Source organism: Stenella coeruleoalba, assembly GCF_951394435.1.
Source record: "Stenella coeruleoalba genome assembly, chromosome: 14".
Taxonomy (NCBI): Eukaryota; Metazoa; Chordata; class Mammalia; order Artiodactyla; family Delphinidae; genus Stenella; species Stenella coeruleoalba.
In genome coordinates, this window is record NC_137160.1 from 78,580,718 (window position 1) to 78,604,804 (window position 24,087).

The 24,087-nt window shown below is 43.4% G+C and overlaps 1 long non-coding RNA gene across 1 annotated transcript; it reads right to left on the reverse strand.

Annotated features, from left to right (window-relative positions):
* Nucleotides 1–2,460: 2,460 nt before the first annotated feature.
* LOC307197043 lies at nt 2,461–24,075 on the reverse strand. Its single transcript, XR_013831310.1, has 4 exons — nt 23,909–24,075; nt 22,223–22,296; nt 3,316–3,414; nt 2,461–2,706 (listed from the first exon to the last, which is right to left on the reverse strand). It is a non-coding gene; the product is annotated as an uncharacterized lncRNA (long non-coding RNA).
* Between the last annotated feature and the right edge of the window lie 12 nt (nt 24,076–24,087).

The window sequence follows — 24,087 nt, forward strand, 5'->3', positions numbered from 1 at the left end:
CACTTTGCTGACCACCAGAAACTAAGACAACATTGTAAATCAACTATACTCCAATACAAAAAAAAAATTTTAATAAATAAATGAAGGAATGGGAATCCTCCAGGTGCACACAGAGGTACCGGCTTGTGCCAAAGCACAGAGGTCTGAAATCAATGGTGATTATAGACAACTGCAAGAAACATGTACTTGTCATGATAATTTTTTTTTTTTTTTTTTTTGCGGTACACGGGCCTCTCACTGTTGTGCCCTCTCCCATTGTGGAGCACAGGCTCCAGACGCGCAGGCTCAGCGGCCATGGCTCACAGGCCCAGCCGCTCCGCGGCATGTGGGATCTTCCCAGACCGGGACACGAACCCGTGTCCCCGGCATCGGCAGGCGGACTCTCAACCACTGCGCCACCAGGGAAGCCCTGTCATGATGGTTTTTAAAGTCACAATGAAAATACTAAGCCATGTGGCCTGGCCTTGAGAAGGCTCATGCTGGTGAGTGAGAGAGGTCCTATCAGTCCCTCCTCTACTGCTTGGCTTCAGCAGCCTCTATAGGAAGACCAACCACCCTCATTTACTGGGGACTGAGTGGTTTCCTGGGATGTGGGGCCTTCAGTGCCTAAATCGTGACTGTCTAAGGCAAACTGGGACAACCTGGTCACCCTAGAGTGAAGTTCCCAATTCATGAGCACCTACAGTGTGCTCAGAGTTGGGATCAGCGCTATGCGAGCATATGTTGCTATGGAAGACTGAGCCCTGTGTTGAAACACAACTTGCACACAGATGTTCAGAGCAGCACTATTCACGAGAGCCAAAAGGTGGAAACAACCTAACTATCCATCATCTAAAGAGCAGATAAACAAACGTGGTCTATCCATACAATGGAATCTTATTCATCCATGAAAAGGAGTGGGGCACTGACGCAGGCTCCAACACGGATGAACTTGAAAACGCGATGCTGAGGGAAGGAAGCCAGCCACAAAAGGTCACATCTGTATGATTCCACTTACACGGAATACCCAGAAAAGGCAAATCCAGAGAGACACACAGCAGATTAGTGGTTGCCAGCGGCTGGGGGAGGGGAGAATGGGGAACGAGTGTTTAAAAGTATGGGGTTCCTGTTTGGGGTAATGAAAAGGTTCTAGAACTAGATAGGGCTGATGGTTGTACGACACCATGAACGCACTTAATGCCACTGAATTGTACACTTTAAAATGACTGAAATGGTAAACTTTATATTAAGTATATTTTACTGCAATTAAAAAAAGAAGAATCCCCAGAAGGTATATAAACTAGGTGAACTAAAAGCCAGCCCACTGGGCCAAATTTGGCCTGCAGTGAGTTTCATTTGGCTTCAGGGAGTTTTAAAATTTGAATTTGTGGCAAACAGATCTAAAAGGGGAGCAATTTATTTGGAAAAATTCGAAAGCCTGGCCCCACTGAGACCGCATCTGCCCCTGGCAATGTCAGGAGGAGGGCGGAGGGGCCGCTTTACTCTGAGGCTGAGGCCTTCCAGTCCCCTCCAGTCCCCTTGCCCCCAGCCTTCACCTGGGCTCCTTCCCTCCTGTGCAGTACCTGCCTGGCCCACGGAGGCCCTAAACACAGGCTTTCCAATACTTGCACAAAACAATTAGAAAAGAGGCAGATGATAAAGTCTGGAAATCAGGCACGCTACATGGTGACTTCCATTTTCATCCCCTTGTAAATGAGATATCAGTGGACTATCATTTCCCCCAAAATGCTATATGACTTTTGAAAAGGTCAAGCAGTGATTCAGAACCTTTGCTGCACATGGGAATCACCCAGGAAACTTTTTAAAGTATTGATGCCTGGGTCCTACCCGCCCCCAAGAGATTCTCACTTCTTTGGTCTGGGGCACAACTTGGGCATTGGGATTTTTTAAAGCTCTCCAGCTAATTCTAACATGCAGCCAAAGTTGAGAATTACCGCTTTACAGCTGCCTTTTAGAGAATCGCCCCCTTTTGGCCTCAGATGTCATAGAGCAAACTGCACACAAGTTGAAAATCTCTGTAGTTGTTACTAACATGTCTTTTGTTGTTCTCAATATCTACCCCTATAGACACAAGCTCTCCTCAGCTGGAAACACATGAGCAAATCATCTATTTTGTTTTGGAGGGGAGTCCACTGCTTCATTATCAAAAGCACATGTAAAGCGCCTCATAAAATCGAGACATTAACCGCACGTTTGTTTAATGGGTGTGAAGGGCTCCAGTCCACAGTGTGCTTCGGCCTAAGGAAGCCATCTGATAACGAACACATGCTGTTTCCCCCGCCGGAGTCTTAATGGTTTGTCATGTGAATGTGTGTGCATTGTTCAAAGTGATCACCCCTTTGCAAAGTGCAACTGTGACGCAATTGCTAACATCCTGGCCATGCATTTTCCATGTGCTCCTGCTTGTAAAGCTCTCTTCCACCAGAGCAATTCAACGGTGCAAAAAAGCATCTGCTGGCAGGAAAAACAAAACCTGTTCCATAGTCTGTGCATATTCAAGGCACGCTACCTACCTTGGTACCAGACCTTTGCTGAGGTCAGTTGTGCCCGGGTCAGAGATGAAGCCCACCACCGCCTCCAGTTCACACGTGGGCTGTCTGTCTGGCCGATAAAAGCAGAACATGCCTCCTCTTCACACCCCACCACAGCTGTCTGCAACTTGCCTGGTGGCCCAGTGTTGGCTCAGCTTCCAGCACCCATCTGTGACTTGGGGGAAAAAAAAGAAAAAGAAAAAAGAAATGCATGTGGTGAGGGAACAAAATTGCCCACGTCATCCTGGATGAGCCTCAAGTCATCCAGTATTTGATTGCCTTCTGCAAGGTAGAGACCTGGAGTTTATTGAGCCTCGCTTTGTACCCAAGTCAGAAAAATGGAACTGAAGGTCCTTTACAAGTCTCGTCTGCGATTTTTGGACTTTCCTTTTCTCTGAAGAAATGGAGGAGAAAATTAGAAATGTTGAGTGGGACAGATCACAGGTTTTCCCCTGTCTTGTGCTTTTTGTGCACAGAATCAGATGAATCGGTACCAGTTTAGTTTTCTTGGTAAATTGAGAACACTTTTTTTTTTCCATCAAAAGAAGTACAAATGTTGGCTTTTAGTTTTTAAAGACAGACCCGGTCCCCGGTTTCAAATGAGCTAGAAGGGGAATCGTCCTCAATCCTGGGACATTCACCTAGTCATTAATTTGTTTATTTATTCAATCCAAATATCAATATATTTCTGATTTTAAATAAAAAGTCTGATTTCCTGATAGGATGACACAGTAGAGCTGGGGTCCAGGAGAGGTAAGAGGCTCCTACAGGGAAAAATACTGACCTGGAGCCGGATGGCCAGGTTCAAATCCCAGCCCTGCCACCTCCTGGCCCTGTGACCTTATTCAAGGGATTTCAGCTCTCTGGATCTGGGTTTCCTCACCTGTAAAATAAGAGTAATAATAGTCTGCCTCCTGGGGTGGCACTGAGGATTCAGTGACTCAACTTGTGTAAAGTGCTTAGAACGCTGCCTGAACATTAGTTATAACTGCTTCTGCCCCTGGAAACACAATAGCAGCACAAAGGCAAAAGCATTTTTGTAGCATGGCAGGTTTACACACATGTAGCACTGTCACAAACCCATTTTTTTTTTTTAAATCTGTATTGGGCTAAAATTGGAAGATCCAGTTCAGAATTTCTGCAAGTGCCCCAGGCTGACCAGTTACATCAGAACTGCAAAATCCCAGAGAGTTCCCTGGTGGCCTAGTGGTTAGGATTCCGGGCTTTCACTGCCGTGGCCAGTGTTCATTCCCTGGTTGGGGAACTGAGATCCTGCAAGCCGTGCGGCACGGCCAAAAAAAAATTGCAAAATCTCAGATCCCACCTGGGACTTACTGAGGCTCTCTGGGGTTAAGGTCCTGGGGATCTGCATTTTAACAAGCATCCCATGGGGCCGTGATGTACCCTAAAGCTAGAAAAGTATGAACAGACTTAACAAATAACAATACCCGTGAAGCCCAAATACTGCTGTTACGGATCCACTAAAGTAGTGCCTCCAAAACTTCATTTGAATATTATCTTTATGCACAATTTTTGCCCAATTATTTTACAATCTGACACAGCATATGCTTATAGTTTTCTATAAAGTGACTCACGGTTTTTACAAAAGTGAATTTATTTTATTATTTTTTTAATTGATTTTAAAAAATCAGTTTAATCGGAAGCCTGTGAATTTACTTTAAAAGGGAAATTTATTTCATTCGAGTGAATGAAAAAAATAGGTATCTTGCATAATTAGATGATAACTATAAAAGTAAATATAATTTTTAAAATAATGTTATTAAATTCTACCTAGACACTGTTACCAGCTGAAGCTCTGAATTTGCAGCAGCATCTTTAAAAAAGAAAAAAAAATCGGCAAGGGTTGGAGAGGTGTTACAGTCTTTCTAGCATCACGTGGAGACCTTCTCCTTCATGAAATGATTGCAAGGGAATGAGAGGGGAATAACTTCCTCATTGGGGGATTCAGTGCCATTTAATATTGTATCTAGGACTTCCCTGGTGGCGCAGTGGTTAAGAATCTGCCTGCCAATGCAGGGGACACGGGTTTGAGCCCTGGTCAGGGAAGATCCCACATGCTGCGGAACAACTAAGCCCGTGCGCCACAACTACTAAGCCTGCGCTCTAGAGCCCGTGAGTCACAACTACTGAAGCCCCCGCACCTAGAGCCTGTACTCTGCAACAAGAGAAGCCACCGCAATGAGAAGCCTGCTCGCCGCAACTAGATAAGGCCCGCTCGCAGCAACGAAGACCCAACGCAGCCAAAAAAAAATAAATTTATTTAAAAAAAAAGTGATCTCCATTACACTTTTAAAATATATACATATATTGTATCTAAGCAGCCCCTTAAGTCCCTCCTAGTGAAGTCACGGAGCACACTTTGCACAGAACTGCAATCAGGTCTTTGTCTGAAAGTTTACTGACTCTGGATTTGCACACACACTCACAAAAGAACAAAACAAAATCAAAAGCCCCAGGATATTCAAGACACTGGGAGTCATGGTCCGGGCAGTCCATACTTCTATCTCCACGAGGCTCCAGGACCCACTTCAGATGTCACTGTCAAGGGCGACAAATAGATTTGGGTTGGTATCCACTACCCACTCACCTACTATGCTTTGTGACCTTGGGCACACCCCCAGAATCTATCTCCACAACTGTAAAATGAGATGATGCCTGTCCGAGCCAAGATGACATAATGATGTATGAAAAGCCCCTAACACAGAGGGTGACACGTGGTTGATGTTCAGTAAATGGTAGCTTTTAAAAATTACCAAGCCTTCATATTTTAAACCACTTCTGATAGAACTCTTTGTCAAACACTTTTCTACTTCCTAAATCCTGTGTAACTACTTGATGACTCAGGGTTATCATTTTGAGTATCTCTGTAGTCATTTTATTGTCTTTGGACGCATTTCTAATAGCTTCCCAAATTCACCCTCCTCTTTGGTCATTTCATATACGCAGTGGGCTGGTAACAAAGCTAAGTGGCCACCAATAGAAAACTGATTGAACCATAGTGAAATTACATGGGTAGCCAATAACAATGCAAAAAGATACTCCCGTAGCAATAAGAAAAATACAAATTGAAGCACTCAGCTATTTTTTGTCCATCTGCATAGCAAATGTTAAGTACAATATTATCTAAGGTGGGTGAGGAAATGGCAAATAAGAACTTCTATACACTAATGGTGGGAGTGTAAATTGGTACAACCTTCTGGAAGGCATATGCATTTGACCTAGCAATTCTATTTCTAAAAATCTATACAACAGAATCTCTTCCGTACAGGCACAAGAATGTATGTGCAGAACAAGTATTGGTGAACATGTGGAGAAGCTGGAGCCCTGGTGCACTGCTGGTGGGAATGTAAAGTGATACAGCTACTGGGAAAAACAGTATGACGGGTCCTCATAAAATCAAACATAGAATTACCGTATGATCCAGGAATGGCACTTTGAGCACATAACTCAAAAGAATTGAAAGTAGGGACTCAAACAGATATTTGCACATGAATGTTCATAGCAGCATCATTCACTGTGGTCAAAAGGTAGAAACAACCCAAATGTCCATCAGTGGATGAATGGATAAACAAAATGTGGTCTATTCACACAGTGGAACATTGTTCAGCCTTAAAAAAAAGAATGAAATTCTGATACATACTACAACATGGGTGAACCTTGGAGACATTATACTCAGTGAAATAAGCCAGACATGAAAGGACAACTATTGTATGATTGCACTTATGTTGATTACCTAGAATAGTCAAATTCCTAGAGACAGAAGTAGAATAATGGTTACCAGGGGCTGCGAGAAGGGGCAATGGGGAGTTATTGTTTAATGGGTACAGAGGTTCAGTTTGGGAAGGTGAAAAGTTCTGGAGACGGATGGTGGTGATGGTTGCACGACAATGCGAATGTACTTATGTCACTGGACTGTGCACTGACAGTTAAAATGGTAAACTTTATGTTAAGTATATTTCACCACAATTTAAAAAAAGAATGCAGTGCTAAACCAAAAAGGTATACTTTTGAACAGAACTTTGATGCCCTGGGGACATTTTTCTTTTTATTTCATGTTCAAGACTATGGGTAATGGGAGGACAGAGGACAGTGCAAATCTGGTCTCAAAATAAGCAGAATGCTACTGAGTTTATCTTTTTTTCATTTTGTATCTCCTATTCATCTTCATTCCCATTGAAATACTAACAGAAAACTGCTAACATTTAACAATTAATAATTACACAATTTGGGCTTCCCTAGTGGCACAGTGGTTAAGAATCTGCCTGCCAATGCAGGGGACACAGGTTTGAACCCTGGTTCGGGAAGATCCCACATGCCAAGGAGCAGCTAAGCCCATGTGCCACAACTACCGAGCCTGTGCTCTAGAGCCTGCCTGCCACAACTACTGAGCCTGTGCGCCACAACTACTGAAGCCTGCGCGCCCAGAGCCCATGCTCTGCAACAAGAGGAACCACCACAATGAGAAGTCCGCGCACTGCAATGAAGAGTAGCCCCTGCTCGCCGCAACTAGAGAAAGCCCACGTGCAGCAATGAAGGCCCAACGCAGCCAAAAAAATAAAAATAAAAATTAATTAATTAAAAAAAATAATTATACAATTAGACGTTGTGATATGATGCCCTTCACAAATTTTGCAAGTCATAAAGATTCAATGAGATAACATGTATAAAGTGGTTAGCACAGTTCCTTAGTTATTATTGTTCTTATTTTTGTCTCATTTAATTCTCAAATCATTCCTGTGACTTGGATATTATTGATATCCCCATTCTGTAGCCAAGAAAAACCAAGGCTCAGGGAAGTTAAGTGATTTGTCCAAGGTCACACAGCACATGGCAGAGCTGAGGCTAAAAAGTGACTGTCAGACTCCAAAGTCTATGTACTTCAGAGGTAGAAAACAAACTTATGGTTACCAGGGGGAAAGAGAGGGGGGAGGAATAAACTGGGAGACTGGGATGACATATACACACTATTATATATAAAATAGATAACTAGGGCTTCCCTGGTGGCGCAGTGGTTGAGAGTCCACCTGCCAATGCAGGGGACACGGGTTCGTGTCCCGGTCCGGGAGGATCCCACATGCTGCCGGAGTGGCTGGGCCTGTGAGACATGGCCGCTGAGCCTGCGTGTCCGGAGCCTGTGCTCCGCGACAGGAGAGGCCACAACAGTGAGAGGCCCGCGTACCGCAAAAACAAAAACAAAAACAAAAAAAATAAAATAGATAACTAATAAAGACCTACTGTACAGCACAGGGAACTCTATTCAGTACTCCGTAATAACCTATATGGTAAAAGAATCTAAAAAAGAGTGGACATATTTATATGTATAACTGATTCACTTTGCTGTACAGTAGAAACTAACACAACATGGTAAATCAACTATACTCCCATAAAAATTTAAAAAGAACAAAAAACCAAAGTCTATGTGCTTGACCCCTATGCTGAGAATACTTTGCCAAGCCTTCAGTTTCATGAGACAATTCTAATTGTTCCTAAGAGTGCACCAAAGCAAGTTTTAATTAATTTTTTACATTTCAAAATATCATTCACGGGCTTCCCTGGTGGCGCAGTGGTTGAGAGTCCGCCTGCCGATGCAGGGGACGCGGGTTCATGCCCTGGTCCGGGAAGATCCCACATGCCGCGGAGCGGCTGGGCCCGTGAGCCATGGCCGCTGAGACTGCGCGTCCGGAGCCTGTGCTCCGCAACGGGAGAGGCCACAACAGTGAGAGGCCAGCATACCGCAAAAAATATATATATATCATTCACTTACTTATTATTGTAGTCAAATATATGATAGTACATATCACTTCTTCAAAGTATTATATGATTTATTCAAAATAATATAGTTGAGGGTCTTCCCTGGTGGTCCAGTGGTTAAGAATCGGCGCTTCCACTACAGGGGGCGTGGGTTTGATCCCTGGTCGGGGAACTAAGATCCCACTGGCCACGCGGTGCAGCCAAAAAAAACCAAAAAAAGAAAAAAACGAAATAATACACTTGAAAGGCACTTAATTTAAAAGACCCCTCTATCCTACCCTTCCCCATCTCACCTTTCAGGTCCTGTTCGTTAAAGGCAACCACCTTCAACCCTTATATCTTTTCCCCTGGTACTTACTACCACCCTTCTCAATGAGAAACTTATACTGACATTTCTTGATTTATCAAGTTTAGAATGTTTATTGGCTCATTTCTCCCACACGAACATCACTCCCCATTACCCTCCTCCTATCTCTCCGACATCATTACATAGCACTTTGAGAGTGGAAAATGTTTGCGTTAGGTTTTTCTTACAACCACACAAATATTGTTTACTGCCAAACCAAGTACATGCACTCTGACTATGCCTCCTTTCCTATACGACTCTTTGCTTTTCCTAGAATTAATAACTAACTTGGTTTTTTTATGTCTCTGGTTTTCTTACTTTTGTTTCTAAGTAATTCTCCAAGTGCTCTGACATCTCTGCCATAGGCCTATCAACAAAATGTTCTCTACATTCAAAGAATCAGTTTCATCTATTTCCCAGAGACCTCCTCCCAGAGTCTGTTTTCTTGCTCCAATCTGGACAAGTTGCTCTTTGGGGACTGCTACACAGCTGTCATTTTGAATCATCTCTTGGCCATTGTCCTTGGAATTCCCTTTATTTTCGCCCATTTAAAATCTCCCCTTCCCTGGAGTCTTGTCCTTCTCGTTCTCACTTTACTCTATCATTTTGTTGGAACACATTTCCAAAAGCTTACGAAAAGAGGGTAAATGGGAGGCAATTTTTTTCAAGTCTCTGCATGCCCAAAAATACTGTTCTAACCTCACTCCTCAAGGATAGTTTCTCTCATCCCTGCCTTCTTCAATTACTACGTGTGAGCTCCCCCAGAAAGGACATGAAGTTGGAGGAGGCGGCTCTCTGTAGCTGAGGCTGATCCCAAAGAAGCTGACAAGCAGAGTCTGTCTCCAGGTCATGCTCCCAGCAGCTGGACAGCAAGTCCTTCCTTGAAGAGGGTCTGGACCATCTCCAGGGCCCATCCTTACCGTATGAGTCTGCTATGGCTGCTATAACAAATTAGCACGAACATAGTGGCTAAAAACAACACAAATTTATTATCTTACAGTTCAGAAGACTGCAAGTTCAAAAATATCTTGCTGAGCTAGTGAAGGTGTTGGCAGGGTTTTGCTCCTTCTGGAGATTCTAGAGGAGAATACATTTCCTTGACTTTTCTGCCTGCTAAAGACTGCCCACAATTCTTGGCTTGTGGCCCCCGGCCAGCAATCACATCACTCTGCCCTCTGCTTCCATTGTCACATCCTTCTCTAACTCCTCTGCCTCCCTCTCTCACTTATAAGGACTCTTGTGATTACACTGGGCCCACTGGGATAATCTAGTATAATCTCCGCATCGCAAGATCCTTAATTTAATCATATCTGTGAAGTCCCGCTTGCCATGTCAGGTAACATAGTCACAGGTTCCGGGGATTAGGAAGTGGACATCTTTGGGAGGCCATTATCCTGCCTACCAAAGTCACCAAAGAGACGGATATTCTAGAGTAGCTGGTGAGATTAACACCAAACAGATACAATGAACTTGATGCCTACATTTATGTACAGTAACACCTCGCGTGGACGGAGAGCTTACTCTATCCCAAGCACTGTGGTAAGTGCCTGACATGATTATCTCATTTATTTCTCTCAACGGTTCTCTGAGGCAGGCACTATTTTTACAATCCTTATTTTGCAGAGGAGCGAGAGGCCCAAAAAGATTGAGCTATTCGCCTCTGGTCAAACAGCCGGTGAGTGGAAGACTCCTTATTCAAATCCGGGTCTGCCTGACTCCAAAGCTTGTGCCCTTGACCATGTCTCTCTAATCCTTCTTTGCTTGTTGCTAATTTAGGTCTTTAGGTTGCTAAACACAACTGCCTCTCTTCACCCTATGTGCCAGCTCAGGGTGGCACACGACAAGGGCTCAATAAATATTTGTTGAATTTAATTCCCAAAAAAGTCATCTCTTGCTGGTTTCCTCATAACTTTTAGGGCATTCCCAATTCCCATATTCTCCTTCTTGCATCCAATACACTTTTGGGGGGGCGGGGTTTGTGTGTTTTGGCCACACCTCGCGGCATGTGGGGTTTTAGTTCCACAACCAGGGACCGAACCTGCACCCCCTGCAGTGGAAGCACACAGTCTTCACCACTGGACCACCAGGGAAGTCCCCAATACACTTTTTTTTTAAAAATAATTTATTTATTTTATTTATTTACTTTTGGCTGCTTTGGTTCTTTGTTGCTGCGCGCGGGCTTTCTCTAGTTGCGGCGAGCGGGGGCTACTCTTCGCTGCAGTGCACGGGCTTCTCATTGCGGTGGCTTCTCTTGTTGCAGAGCACAGGCTCTAGGCACATGGGCTTCAGTAGTTGTGGCACGCGGGCTCAGTAGTTGTAGCTCACGGGCTCTAGAGCACAGGCTCAGTAGTTGCGGGGCACAGGCTTAGTTGCTGCACAGCATGTGGGATCTTCCCGGACCAGGGCTCAAACCCGTGTCCCCTGCATTGGCAGGCGGATTCTTAACCACTGTGCCACCAGGGAAACCCTCCGATACACTTTTATTGGGCATTTATGTGCTGCCCACTGCAGAAATTCAAAGATAAATAGAACACGTTGTTTACTTCCGGGGAGCTCACTTTCCAGTGAGGGGATCATGATAGTGACCTAGGAGTAATTTTAAGTTTTTCTCTCTTTTCATCAATTTAGACAATTAGCGGTGAATGTGAAAAAAGGAGATATCATTGTTATTGTTTTCCCCCACCTATCGAGGATAGAAACCAGAAACACCAGAAGAGGAGGCTGGTAGCTCTTTCAGACTATTTTTCACACTAATATATATTTTTACTATGCACACAAGTACAGGGGCAGTTTTAGGTTTTGTTTCCCTTTTTGAAAAAATGGGAGCATGGTCTGCAGATTATTCTTATGCTTGCTTTTCCATTTAGGAAGGCACAATAGATATATTGCCAAGCTCACTTCCTCTTAACTGTTTCATTTCCCTATTGATGCTCGTTAAAATTGTTTCAAGTGTTCCCCCCTCCCCAAACTTGCAGGATAGGAACTTCCTTTTGCAGCTCAAGTCCTGGTTACAACCTTGAGGAATGACAGCTCTACCTTTTACTAAACCATTGGGCACCTCGTCCCCAGAGTGATCTTTCCAAAGCATGAGTTTGATGATCTCTCCTCTCCCAAATTTCCCCAAGGCCCTGCAGGATAAATCCAAATCCCAACTGCCTGGCCTAGCGTGAAGATTTTCAGAAGCTGGCCCCTCGTCCAGAATCAGCCTTGAGTGGTGATGGTCTACACACACATTCCACACCCCCATGGGCTTTCTTCATTCCGCCTTAGTGGTCTTCTTGCAGACTCTCCACTGCACAAGCCTGTCTGGATCTGGGTAAATTTTACTCATTCTTCAGTTTCTGCTGAAACATCACTTCCTCAGGGTCCTTCCTGGCTCCTCCCAGCCTGGGGTCTCCCTTTACTCTCTTTCACCCTGGGGACGTGCATCACACTAGTAATTAACTTACTCAGCGTCTGTGTTGCCTGCCCTTCTCTCTCATCCACTTGAGGGTCTTTCTCCTTTACCTGCTGTACCTCCAAGGCATAGCACAGTTGGTGGCCCACTGCAGTTGTCAATAAATGTTTGCTGAAAGGGTGATGAAGAATGACTCACGGGGAAATTTTACTGCTTCTAGTTAATACACAAATGCGTAGGTACAGTCTCATGTTGAATATTTGGTTCCACTGACAGTGATAAAAAAAGAGAAAGATCGCTTACCAAAATACAGGCACCCTACTTTCTTTTTTAAAAGTACCTTATCTATTTTAAGAGTCGTTCTTTTCTCGTGGTTTTTATTCATTTATTTACGGCTTTAATCACTGTGATCCAATTTATTTTTTTAAATTTTATTTTAAAATTAGTCAGTTTTATTTTACTAATTAATTTTTATTGAAATATAATTGATTTACAATATTATATTAGTTTCAGCTGTACAACACAGTGATTCAATATTTTTGCAGATTATACTCCAGTTAAACTTACTACCAAATAATGGCTATATTTCCCTATGCTGTATAAATAGATGTGATCCAATTTATTTTAACATCTTTAAAAATATAATTATCTGAAGCAATTGGCAACCTATCTTGCTGTTTATTGTTTCTTTTGTCTCTTGCTCATGGTGAATTGTTTCCTTGTGTGTTTTGTAATTTCAAACGAGTTGATCTTTATTTGTGGGAATTCTGTATGTCAAGGCTGAAGGTTTGTCCTTCCAGAGCTTGTGTTTAGCTACTTTCTTCGCTTGGCGGTTCCCCACAGTATAAATTAAAACCCAAACCTATGTGAATACAGTCGTATTGTGACAAATTCAGAGGGGACATTTCTTGCCCACCCAGGCCCACCTAAGGAGAGATAAACATCCGAGTTATTGCCCTATGCTGGCTGGGCAGATTTTTCTAGAACCCCACTCCCTTCCATAATAGTGGAGCTCTTTGAGGGTCCTTGTTTGTGTGGAGGCCATAGTTCTAATTCCCCCCAAACTTTGTCCCCTCTGTCCTTTGGTTTGTTTGTTTGGCTGGTTGGTTTTGGGGTGGTTTTTTTTTCTTTTTCTTTTTTTTTTTGGCCGTGCTCCACGTCTTGTGGGACCTTAGTTCCCCAACCAGGGATTGAACCTGGGTCCTCTGCAATGAGAGTGCGGAGTCCTAACCACTGGACTGCCAGGGAACTCCCCCCTCTTTCCTTTGGCAGCTTTAAAAATCAAAGACCTCCTCCCACTACTGTGGATTTCATACCCTCTTTTTCTGACTACAGAAGATTATCTCTATTTTCTCCAGTATTTCTAGTTGACTATCAAATGTGGGAAAGTTTTTAGATTATCTAGTCCAGAATATTGCCCAAAATGGAAACCCAGTGGACTAGTTTTCAGATCTTTCCCTCATTCTGTATGCATGAGTCTATTTTTTTAAGTCACTTTGTTCTCCTCTTATTTTCTGTATATTTACCACCTCTCTCCTGTTCTCTTACATTTACAAGTTACATTACAGAGCAAGATGCCTTATGCTAATAATTTCTCAGTATAAAACATTCTTTTTTTCCCTTAGTATTTGGCTCTTATTATTGGCTCTTTTTCAGCTCCTATCCTATCTTTTTTTTGTAATTTCCTAGTGAACAGGCACCAAATATAGTTAGTATTTGATCTATATGTCACCTGCTAATTTAAATGCTCTTCTTTAAAAAAAAAAAAATCTAACCCAGTCTTGCAGATAAAAAAAAATCTTGAGGTTGACAAAACTGCTAGCAATGTTTCCATAAAAACTGTTGTCAAAAGACTGGCAAACTTGGTAACACTAGGTAGCTAAGTTTTTAAAAATTCAGTACTAGTAATGCAAGTCACATCTACAATTTGAACGAAAATTCTAACTTGCTTCAAACTTATTTTAGGCCTAGATAAATTACTTTTGGTCTTAGATCTAGGAATATATGCATATAAACATTCTATTGCTACACAAGTACACTGTGTACTTTATACAGATAATACTTGCAGCCTAGGATGCGGCAGCAGTATTTGTAATACTGTTCATCCTCACTCATAGCTTACTTGGAACTTCTCCTTAACGTAATACCAAGTAAGAATTAGATAAGTATTAAAGTGACTACTTTTGTCATTGCTCTAGTCAAGGTTACACGTTAGCTAACTTATAAATAAGTCACTCTCCGTGACAGAAACATCAGCCACTGAAATAGTGTATGAGCACAGTCACAAAGCTTTTTCAAAAGGACTTTTAAAATTTCTCTTAGGGAATTCCCTGGCAGTCCAGTGGTTAAGACCCCACCCTTCCAATGCAGGGGGTGCAGGTTTGATCCCCGGTCAGGGAACTAAGATCCTGCAAGCTGGGTTGCGGTCAAAAAAAAAAAGAAAGAAAGAAAGAAAAAAAAATTCTCTTAGTTATGTCAGCTTTGGTTAATGGATATTCTACCTGGCTTTTCTTCTCAGCCTCCAAGGAAGTTTAAAGAGTTGGTAAATCCCAATTTTAAGGATTTGGAGAATTGTCACTGTAGCACTTATCTACTGCTGCATGACAGACCACACCTAAACGCAATGGCTTAAAATAACAATTGTTTAATTTGTTCCTGAGTCTGTGGGTCAGGAACTCTGTCAGGGCTCAGAGGGGCAGTTCATCTGTGTTCCTTGCAGTGCCGGCTGGGGTGCATTCATGTGGGGCTGGAGGACCCACGCTGGTCTCACTCACAGGGCTGATGCTTCAGCTGGAATGGCTTGAACGACTGGGGACTGCATGGCTGGGCCTCCTTCCTTGTGGGGCTGGCTGGACTCCCTAGTGTGCATGGGGCCTCCTAGCTGTCAGCTGAGTTCCCGGAGTCCCCTGCCTTGGCCTCTTTCTCCAGCAGGACAGCCTGGACTTCTAGACATGGCAGATGGTGTCCCACTCTGGTTAAAGTGGAAACTTCCAGGCCTCAGCTTGGAAGTCCCAGAATAGTATTTCCACCAGATTCTGCCACATTCCATTGGTCAAAGCAAGTCAAAGGCCAGCCTCCAAGGAGTAAAGAAATAGATTCCACCTCTTGAGAGGGGAAGAGGCCCCATCCACAGGGACAGGAGGAATTGTTGGCAGCCATCTTTGCAGGCCATCTACTGCAGTTGCTTTACCCAACTAAATACATAGCACCCATTCTGTTTATAAAGTTGCTACAAATCAAAGGGGGAAGTTTATTAACGACAGTTTAGGATAACTTAATAACTACTATTAGGATAGTTTATAACACTTAGACTAAAGATGTCAAGGTATTTTCCTAATATAAATACGCTTAGGGCTGCGTTTAAATGTCACTGTCATTATTCAGCACCTAACAGTTTCAAGTGAGAAGGCACAATTTCACTTGATTAACATTAAAGCTTAAGTTAAATTCAACTCCCCTTAGGATCTGGGGGATTACCTTTATTTATTTATTTGCTTGTTTATTTTCTAAACAGCAATTTATTTATTTTTTATTTTTTATTTTTGCAGTATGCGGCCTCTCCCATTGCGGAGCACAGGCTCCGGATGCGCAGGCTCAGTGGCCATGGCTCACGGGCCCAGTCGCTCCGTGTCATGTGGGATCCTCCCGGACCGGGGCACGAACCCGCGTCTCCTGCATCAGCAGGCGGACTCTCAACCACTGCGCCACCAGGGAAGCCCCAGTCTTCAGTTCTTTACATAGTCTGTTGGCATAGATGCTCTTTGTACAGACTGGAATGATCCCTTTGAAGATGGACCGTTCTGTTGATAATAGTGTCCTTTCCCTCAGCGTACAACTCAGCCACCCAGAACTTTTGTCGTTCCTCCCAGCACCACAGAGTATGAAGTTTAGACTTTCCTGTGCCCCCTCCTTCCAAGTCCTCCCACCTCCTCCTCCTTACCCACTACCGCTCCACGTGAGGCCCAGGACCCATAGTATGGGCATTAGCAGGGAGCCTGTTAGAAAAGCAGAGTCTCTGGACCCACTCCAGACCTCCTGAATCAGACTTCCATTGTAACAAGTTCTCCAGGCAGTTTGTGTGCGCATTTCAGTTGATAAGCTGGCTTGCATAGTATATCTCTCTCCCGCCATCTTGCTCCCCACCGCCGCTCTGCATCCCGAGTGTGGACCTTCAGGGAGCCTGGCCACTCCTCTCTCACACGCACTCGCACCCCTTCCCCTCTAAGGGCGTGGAATCTTGATCATTCACTCAAGTCCCTAAGGTCCTAGGCATCCTAGCTCCCTTGAGCAAGGCAAGCTCAGCACCCCAGGACTCTAAGATGTAACTGCTTTGCAGGAAAAACATCCCCCTTGGTCCTTTGTGATGAGTCTAGAGTAGAAAATAAGTCCAGTTTATTCTCAATGTCACATTAATAATAGGCCCTCCAGGCTGGTAAAATTTTAAAGATATTTCTTCTTCTGGAATCCTTCCTAATTCTCCCTACTTGGAGTCTAGCGTCATTGCCTTGGGCTAGAATCTCCGGGGTCATTGGGATTTAAAAAGAGAGAAGGGTGTTAATAAAGAGGTGACGGAAGTGTAGTTACACTGGCCTGGCTCTGTTCGGCATTGGTCCAGCCGTGAACCATACTGCCTTTGGGTTTGTGAGACTGAAAAGGCAGAGGCAAAAACGCAGCTGGGTGTGTACCTGTCGTTAAGATCTGTGTGCTGAACAAAGGGACTGTCGACTACCCACTCCCATCATAGTAGGGACCCTGGGAGATGTAAGGAAGTGAGAAATAGACCTTAATACTGGCAAAAGACCACAGATTCAATTCGAGGACGAAGAGTAATAAGAAAATGCAAGTCACTGTCATTATTTACGTGGCATGGCAGAGTTACACACACTTTATTATACAGTGCATGCTACACAGAGAACTGCTATTTATAGACATTTCATCCCATTCCTCCAATGCCCCTAAACTCACTCTTTCACAGTATTTGGCCCAAGTTCAATGGCAATGTGATTTAAAAAAAAAAAAGTGTATTTAAAATCAATGTAATGTTGAAAAGTACAGCAAGAGAGTAGTACTGAAGAGCCAAGGCTGCCCCAAGTCAGTCTGGAGGAGGATTTTTAAATCTGAAAATATCTTAAGTGTTTCAAAGATATAGATGGTTAATATATATATATTAACAATGTATCTTTTTATTATGAATTTTTTTTAACATTTTCAACCAGTGGCTTTTGTACTATTTTAGACAATGCCTTAGAGTCTTTTTTTTTTTTTTTTTTTTTTGGCTGTGCTGGGTCTTAGTTGCAGCCTATGGGCTTCTTCAAAATATATTTTAAAAAATTCTTTTGACTTAGGAGAAAGTGTGTTTTTTAAAAAGGGAGGCACCTTAGAATTAAATCTTGTTCTAAACTGAAGAGACTTGGCAGATGTGCAGGAAATTAAAATATCTGGCATGTTCATGAATATGAGGACTGGACAACTGTATCTTGAAAAAGTCTTGAAATTTAAAGGTCATTTAAAGTACAGATTTAAAAAACATTTTACAGAACTAAATTTCTTAGTTAAAGGGGTATCTAATTAAATTTTCCTGAGTCTCATGGAAGTAAATTATTTTATACCCTTTGCTTTAATTTTTTTTCACAATTTAATTTAAGGGGTATTGAATAAAGAGAACATATTCAATATGTCATATTTTGGCAAATGTCAACCAGAACTGGCTTGTTAAATACGGGTTATCTTCAACTTGTGCCAATTAATTAATTAAAAATGTTTTCTTAATGCTAAATTCAAATAAGTTCTTGGTTTTGATACAACTTCTGATTTTCTTCTGTTGCTCAGGTGATTTGAAATTATAATTGAGAATAAATTTTGCAAAATTAACACATAAAAGGGCATCATTGGAAATGTTTTCCACTGCATAATTCCAAATGCCGTGGAAGTGGTTGGCGTATTTGGATAGTCACAAAACTTAATTCCATACGTACATATTTCAAAATTATCCATCTGCTTAACACCAGGAAGGGTTGCAGTGGTAAGATCTTGGTGTACCCGATTGTGGAGAACTCGGTGTGGTAAAATTTGCAAAATCAAAATCGTTGTTTCTTAAAAACAATTAGTGAGATTAGAAAGTTCTTCCAAGCCTATAATATGGTACATCAGAACAAGAAAACAAGATAATTTATTCATGTCTCCCCAGACTCCTAAGTGACCACCAGGGAGAAGACACACACAGAGGTAAGGAACTAAAGGTAATCACCCATGGGAATTTCCCCCGTCCAGCAGCTAGGACTCTGCGCTTCCATTGCAGGGAGCATGGGTTCCATCTGGAGCGCGGCACTTATTCTGAGATGGGAAAATGTAGTAAGTCAAGCCATATAAAATTGCAGTGGCGCAGTGGTTGAGAGTCCGCCTGCCGATGCAGGAGACACGGGTTCGTGACCCGGTCCGGAGGATCCCACATGCTGCCGAGCGGCTAGCCATGGCCACTGAGACTGCGCGTCCGGAGCCTGTGCTCCGCAACGGGAGAGGCCACAACAGTGAGAGGCCCGCGTACCGCAAAAAAAAAAAAAAAAAAATTAAAAATAACTGAAGACCAAGAGCCCTTCCCCAAATTTTCTGGCCTGTTTCCCCACAACCTCTTACACTTCTTGAATGACCCTACAGAAGGGAAGAAACCCAACTCCCAACCCCCAATAGACTGAATTTCCAAACTGCCTTGGCCTGTGGAAGGAGCAGTAGAGGACCTTGAGCCAGATATATTTAATGTAGAAAAACTGAAAATTTTGAGCACAAGTGGCATGGAGCAAATTCATGTGAGTTATCCTTTCAATCTCAACTTAAAGAGAATCAAATTCAGGAATCTGTAAATAGCCATTTCATTAGTTGTTCAATCAACAAATGTTTAGTGGATGCTGAATGAGTTTCCCTAAGTTCCGATGTAGGGCATTTTTGGACGTCTGACAAGAGAAACTAGTTGTAGGGGACAAGTACCCCCAAAAGACCTGAGGACTTAAATTCCTTGTCAGTCAATGATCTTGCCATGGTCACCAAAGAAGATGGCCCTTCCCCTTATACACACTCTTCAAATTGCCCTTTGAGATTTTTCCCTCCTTCAAGTCCTAGCTCTTCATTTAAACATGATTTCACCAGTATAAACATGTTCAGGAGAAAGACCCAGTTTGAGTTTCTTCTGCCAGCCTCTTCCAAAGATAGCCTGAATCCCATTCTCTCATAAGAACAAGTCTTAAAAATAAACTAAGGCAGTAAGTGCTGTGTCCAAGGCCAAGTTTGTTCCAAAGCTGAGAATAATAAAATTCAGGGTTCCCTTTCCCTAATCCAATTTTAAGAGAAAATGCCTTTTGTTGTTAATTTTGTTTGCAAACTCTGATCCTGCCATCTCCATGACCTGATATTTTATTAAAGCATTTCCAAATCTGGTTCTGATTATATAAGAAAAGTTTGTGCCTGTGCTCATCAATGTCACAATTCACATGGAGAGAGCAGCTTGATTTGCCTTAATCCTCCAGAAGGTCTAACATCTAGGCAGAGCGTAAGAAGGAATCGCTATATCTTTTGCCTGATCCTCTGTCCTTGAGAAATCAAAAGTCACAAGGGCTCTGACGGTGTTTTTGCTTGGCCAGCAGACTTTTTTTAATTAGTTGTCAATGTTTACCATACAAGAATTTCACATACAAATCCCAGTTTCTGGTTTCTCTTGAAAAATCAGAAGAGCTGGCACCATTTGGTTGCTGTCCCTCACGGCTGAGTACTGGTGTAGTGGACAGTTGTGATCCTTATGGCTGCAATCCCTCTCCTATATTCAGGGATGTCACCAGTTCACAAGTCTTGGTGGCAGGCAGATGTCACTTCCCACTACTCAAGCTATATACCTGGTACTTACTAGCATGTGACCCAGGCCTGGTCAATTAGGCATGTCTCCCCAGGTTTTTATTTTTATTATTTTTTATTATTAATATTATTATTTTAATTTTTGGCTGTACCACGCGGCATGCAGGATCTTAGTTCCCAGACCAGGGATCGGACCCGCGCCCCCTGCAGTGGAAGCGTGGAGTCTTAACCGCTGGATCCCCAGGAAAGTCCCTCCCCAGGTTTCTAATGTGGCACTAGCTTTAGGAAGACTCTAGTACAGGAGAGAACTGAATTCTTTCTGACAGCAGACATGGTTAAAGCAACATCCAGTTTGTAGGGTCAGCGTGGGGTGGGCGGGCAGTAGCCTCTGAAAGTCGGCAGCAAAAACAGTTTTCTTACTAGTGTCGTTCCATGGAGTAATTTTGACCATGGTTTCAGTTCCACGGCCTGTCTCTGTTCCATTTTCCAAGCCGGGGTCTCCAGAATTCTAACTGACTGTGAGCTAGCCAATATTTCATTGCTACAATCCTTTTCTGCTTAAATCTTTCATGTATAAGCTCTGCCCCCTTGAGGCAGGGCATAGTGTCCAACCAACCCTCTTCCTTTATATATTAACTTCAGGCTACTTGTAAGACATGTGAGCTTGGAACTCAGGTCTTCTCTCCCTCTTTCTCTTTAAAGTGATAGAGTTTTGTCACTGGGAGAAAAGCTAAAGATCATCTAGTGCAAAGATCGGCAAAGTAATGAGAAAAGTTTCCCACATGCCCCTTCCCTCCACCACCACTCTCTCTTACATCTCATTGGGCAGAACTGGATCACAGGCTCACACTTTAAGCCAATCAGGGGACTAGGTTTGCTGTGATTGGCTTAGCCTAGGGCAGTAGTTCAACTTTGGCTGAATATCAGAATCAACTGAGAACCTTTTATAATGCCAACTGCCGGGTCACACCCCCAGGCCACATTTAATTGGTCTGGCTGGACTTCTGGCACTGGAATTTTAAAAAATCCTCTGGTGCTTTTAACATTAACCCTCTCTCTAGTTCAGCCCCACCCATTTTACGAATGCCAATACTGAGGTCCAAAGAGATATTAAGTTGCCTAAAGAACTATACCTTCAGTTAATAGCAAAACAGACAGAAGCAAAACCACACACAAATAACATTTACTAGGACACCTTTGTTTTTCCAGAAAACTCATTTTAGTACCCATTCTTTTTCTTAGAAAGTGAGGTCCTGAGGAGCTCGAAGACTAAGAAGCAGTAGAATATAAGGCGGTGGTTTTCAAGCTTGAGCGCATCAGAATCCCCTAGAGGGCTTGTTACAACACGGAGAGCTGGGCCCACCCCTAGAGTTTCAGATTCAGTGGTTTTGGGGTGGGGGGGAAGAATAATGAGCATTTCTAACAAGTTTCCAGGAGATGCTGCCGCTGCTGGTCCAGCGACCACACCAGCCACCACCAGAGTGGCTAAGAGCTTGGGCTATAGAATCACACCATCTTGGTGAGATCCAGTTCTGCCTCTTACACCAAGTCAGAACACGGGCAAGTTACTTAGCACACCTATGAAATGGGGCCGATAATGATAGTGGCCTGGGTTCACGGCAACAACTGAATATGCATACAGAATGTAAAAGCACTTAGAACACTGTCTGGCCCATAGTAACTGCCTAATGAACATTAGCTATTAGCATTCATTCATTCCTTCATCAAACAATTATAAATTGAGTGCTTCCTTTGAGACGGGCACTGTTCCAGGCACCAGGAGTACAGTGGTGAGGAACTCAAATGAGCTTACAATCCACTGGGGAGGCCCACAATAGATAACCTCATGAATATAAGATAGAATGTCACACAGAAGAAATTTGCACTCCAGGCAAACTGGACAGCAAGTGCACACAGTTTTATGAGAACTTGGTCAAGTTTTGTTTGCATCTTCCATCTCAAGGAGGTGGTGACATCATGTTTCTAATGCAAAAGCCCCTTAGCAGCATGGCTCTCACCACCATGACAGTTGAATAAAGCCCAGTTTATGGTTTTTATAGTAAGGTTCTCCAGAGAAACAGAACCAATAGTATTTACATATATATATTATATTTATACTTATGTTATAATACAAGTATATTTAAATATAATTTATATTTATACTATGTATTATATTTATGTAGATTTTAAAATAGTTTTATATTATACACCATACAATAAATATTAATATCACTATACATTATATATACTATATTTTTTATTTAAAATATATTTTAGATATATTCATATTTGTATATAGATATTTATATAACATAGATATCAAAGGAATTGACTCACATGATTATGGAGGCCAAGAAGTCCCATGATTTGCTGTCTGCAAGCTGAAGACCCAGGAGAGCTGGTCCAAAGGCCTGAGGATCAAAAGCGCCAATGTCCAGGGGGCAGGAAAGGTTGGATGTCCCAGCTCGAAACGAGAGCAAATTCACCTTCCCTCTGCCTTTTTTGTTCTATTCAGGACCCTAGTGGATCGGATCATGCCCACCTGCCTTGATGGGAGTTATCTGCTCTACTCATTCTCCCACTTCAGATGCCAATCTCTTCCAGAAACACCCTCAGAGACGCTCCCCGAAAATAATGTTTACAAGCTCTCCCAGCATCACTTGGCCCAGTCAGGTTGACACATAAAATTAACCCTCCCCGGCATAGTCACACCAGCCAATTCTTTAGGTTTTGTTTGAGAGGAAACATTTGTGCCAAGTACAGGATGGGTGAAGAGATTTCTAGAAGAGAGAGAGAGGCGGGTGGAATATACCAGATGCTTTACCTATGTTATTTCATCTAATCCTCACAGCCATCTTGGAGTAGATATGGTTGGACGAGGAGAGAAGTAACCTGCCCAAAGCTGAGCGGGAACAGTGGTACCCTAGCGACCTGCACAACCAGTGTCAGGAGGAAGCAGAGAGCAGGGGCACTGTCATATCACAAGCCCCATCTGACCCCCTTCTTCTGACTCCCCAGGCAGGGGCGAGGGTGAAGCCATAACTGCCATCGTGCATTTGTCCTCTGTCCCTCTACTCTGCTCCTAGAACAGGCGACGGTGATGTAATAAGATGCAAGGAGCAGCTACTTCTGAATCAGAACACTTCTGATCCCGGTCCAGCCTCATCTTCTCCCAGGGTTGTTGCCTTTCTCAGCATGTTAAAAAACAAAAAACAGGGCTTCCCTGGTGGCGCAGTGGTTGAGAGTCTGCCTACCAATGCAGGGGACACGGGTTCGTGCCCCGGTCCGGGAAGATCCCACATGCCGCGGAGCGGCTGGACCCTTGAGCCATGGCCGCTGAGCCTGCGCGTCTGGAGCCTGTGCTCCGCAACGGGAGAGGCCACAGCAGTGAGAGGCCCGCGTACCGCAAAAAACAAAACAAAACAAAACAAAACAAAACAAAACAGGGCTTCCCTGGTGGCGCAGTGGTTGAGAGTCTGCCTGACAATGCAGGGGACACAGGTTCGTGCCCCGGTCCGGGAAGATCCCACATGCCGCGGAGCGGCTGGGCCCGTGAGCCATGGCCGCTGAGCCTGCGCGTCCGGAGCCTGTGCTCCGCAGCGGGAGAGGCCACAACAGTGAGAGGCCCGCGTACCGCAAAAGAACAAAAAACGAAACAAAAAAAACCTTTATTATGGATGTAATACATACTCATTGCTGGGAATACAGACCAGCAAAATAGAAGAAAACAAAAGTGGTCCATAATCCCCTCACCTCAGAAAAAAATGCTAACATTTTGATAACGATTCTCCTCAGTAGCTTGAGATCAGAGGCAGCCTGTCCTCTATGCTTACTGACTAGCCTTTTCCAGTTACACATATTAACCTAAATGGAAGTTACTTACTTATTTATTTGTTTTCGCTCTGGAGTTGTTTCTAGAGGTCGGTCGGTTCTGTAAATTTTGTTGGGTGAAGGAAATGGATTTGGGAGACGGATTGGAGTTGGAGTTGTGCTTGGAATTGTTTTTCAATTTGAAGTACTCACCTGCCAGCTTTGGGGCCAACAAAGTATTTGGAGCCTTTTTTCATACGGCAACTGTATTCAAGAACTGTAAGGGGTGGCCTTGCCTCTCCTGCTCCCGCGCTCGCTGGGCTCGGGACGCCCAAGCCGCACCAGAGAGAGGGCAGCCCCGGCTAGAACGGCGGAGTTGGAACAAGGCTGAC